General features: G+C 39.5%; 1 protein-coding gene across 3 annotated transcripts in view; it reads left to right on the top strand.

The window, feature by feature from the left end:
- Positions 1-2,915, top strand: part of LOC106876415 (calcium-regulated heat stable protein 1) — a 35,544-nt gene that overhangs the window by 2,119 nt on the left and 30,510 nt on the right. Inside the window, exon 1 of one of the 3 annotated variants that reach the window (XM_052976224.1) lies at positions 877-1,025. The exons of the other annotated variants lie outside the window; for them this stretch is intronic. The gene's annotated coding sequence lies outside the window, so the exon portion shown is untranslated. Of the gene's footprint in view, positions 1-876; positions 1,026-2,915 lie in introns of those variants that run through there. 3 annotated transcript variants of the gene reach the window in all.

The raw sequence follows: 2,915 nt of genomic DNA, 5'->3' as shown, positions 1-2,915 counted from the left end.
AAACACCTGAAATTAAGGCTGTTGAATTGTTAGCGACCCGTTTTTTTTTTTTAACGCGAATAACATTTTTTAAAGATTTCTTTTTAAAAAGTGGTAATGTCACTGAAAGAACGAAAGAATTATTGTTTGTAAATCAAGAAACTTTTTTTTAAGTATACTTGTTAAAATTTTGTTTTAGAAATTTACAAAGATGGGGGTCGATAATTTATTAACGATTCCATGAAGCTGTCCATTAAATTTCTAGGCGCAGGCGTGGCCGTGTGGGAAGAGGGTTGCTTCCCAACCACATAGTTCCGGATTCAGTCCCATTGCGTGGCACCTTCGACAAGTGTCTTCTACTATATAGCCATGGGCCGATCGAGGCCTTATGAGTGGATTTGATAGACGAAACTGAAAGAAGCCCGTCGCGTATGTGTGGGTGTGGGTGTTTTGTGTCTGTGTTCCCCCTACTACTTGACAACCAGTGGTGTTTTGTTTACGTCCCTGTAACTTAGCGGTCCGGCAAAAGAGACCGATAGAATCAATATCAGGCTTTAAAAGAAAAAAAGTGCTAGAATCTATTCATTCGATTAAAAATTCTTCAAGGCGATTCCCTCAGCATGGCCGCAGTCTACTGATTGAAACAAATAAAAGACATGATAAATACTTTTTAATATTATTTTAGAAATTTGCATGCTATGGGATCGATAATCTATCAACGATTCCACAAAGCGGTTCAACGATACAAGAAGTTTGCCGATCTCTGCTCTACAAATCTTGAGCAGGACGCGTTGAATAATCTCGTCCTGAGTGATTTGCACGTAAGACACCGAAGGAGTGGTCACAACTGGGACGTCTCTGATCATTGGCCTGCTCGATCAGCACTGGGTCGGTGGATGAGTGGCTGTAAGATGACAACAACAACCACCATGTCACTCACTGACCAACACTACCATCGAGGTCGGTCGACTTGCTAGAGATAATAGCCAGTCTAGCTCCTCCGATATAAATCTCCGTCATATTAAAAAGAAGGAAAGACGCATCAGGTAATATAGTTCTAAATACCAAAAAAAAAAAAAAAAAGGGAGATGGTCATGGTTAGAGTGTAAGTGTGTTTAACCATAGGTGTGTTTGACGAGGTTTGATCTAGGGCAGATTTATAGGGCCGAATCAGTCACATGTACCTTTTGACTTAATTGTTTAGGCCGAGTCAGCTTGACACTTTTGGACCTTGGAACGACATGTACAATCCCATCTGACCATCTACCAGTTTCCTTCGAGCTAATTTCATTATCTAAGGTTTATGGTTATATATATTATCATAAAGCACGTCGAACAAAATGCTTAACGACATTTCTTTCACCTCTTTCCGTTCTGAGAGCAAGTTCCGCCCCCGAGGTCGACTTAGCCTTTCATCCTTTCAGTGTCGATGATCGAGTAAAAAAAAAAAAAAAAAAGGGCCCAGTTTAACACTAGGGTTCATGTAACCGAATTCCCTTAAAATTCTGGCCTTGTGCCAAATTTGGAAAGAATTATTTTATATTTCTGATTCTTACTGGGTAACTGTGAATGGATTTATTGGGCGGAAAGAAGCTCTATCTATCTTCCCCACCACACCTTGACAACAGGTTTTAGTTAATTTACATCCCCGTAACTAGCGGTTCAGCAAAGAAACCCCCGTAGAATGAGTACCCGGCTCGGATGTAGAGAAGTATTGGGGTCGATTTGTTCTACTAAACTTTCAAGGCATGCCCCACCCAGCATGATCGCAGTCTAATGAGGGAATCTAGACGAAAGATATATGGAATTATTTCTGACTCATGGAAACTTTTAAGCAACTCTATGTGCTAACACACGTTCCTGTTTGGCCGGGACTGTCCCGATTTATTTAAAGAGTCTCTTCCTGTGTTCCGTCCTGTTATTAAAAATGTAACCGAAATATCCCAGAATATCTTGAAATGTCCCGGTTATGGATCAGAGACTTAAATTTTGAGGGGGGAAAAATCTAATCTTAAACTGTTGAAACCATCAAGGAGTCCCAGCCCCGTCGTGGACATCTGACAACTAACAAACACGACCGTATTTATAGCTCAGTCTAAACCTTGGGTTCTGTGTCCTTTACTAGAGGTCCATTGGGTGTGTGATGTACCCCAGTTCATAAATAGGCGGGTATTGTAGTTTAAGGATATTCTGCTCATCCCTGAAATCTGGGATTTAAAATGACTTACTCCCCTAATTCAGAATACGTTATATAATTAATAAAAATTTACAGTTTTCCTACTTTAATGAGAATAGGTGTCTAAGTATGTTCTTAACTCTGTAGCTGTTCGAAGTTCAGAATCTTATTTATTATAGGATGTACGAAAGGAAAATAGGAAAAGTAAGTTATAAAAGTTCTTTATACAAACTTATGATATCTGTCTGTCTATCAATGTCTATGTATATCGAGCTGGCAGAAACGTTAGCACGCTGGGCGAAATGCTTAGCGGTATTTCGTCTGCAGCTACGTTCTGAGTTCAAATTCCGCCGAGGTCGACTTTGCCTTTCATCCTTTCGGGGTCGATTAAATAAGTACCAGTTACGCACTGGGGGTCGATATAATCGACTTAATCCGTTTGTCTGTCCTTGTTTGTCCCCTCTGTGTGTAGCCCCTTGTGGGCAGTAAAGATATGATATTATATATACACATATACATTCACGCAATATACATACATATACATGCATGCAGTATACGCACACATATGCATACATGCAGTATACACATATACATACACACAATAAGATAAAGAAGTTTTGATGAGCATAAGGTTATATAATCCGGATTGTTAGCTAACACCCCATTGTATTCCTTGCGCGGAACCGATTGGTAAGATCAGCCGTAATAATACTATATATTTCGGATAATATTACATGCACACAATATATATATATATATA

This window comes from Octopus bimaculoides, chromosome 24 (genome assembly GCF_001194135.2).
Source record: "Octopus bimaculoides isolate UCB-OBI-ISO-001 chromosome 24, ASM119413v2, whole genome shotgun sequence".
NCBI lineage: Eukaryota > Metazoa > Mollusca > Cephalopoda > Octopoda > Octopodidae > Octopus > Octopus bimaculoides.
This window is presented reverse-complemented; position numbering and strand designations above follow the sequence as displayed.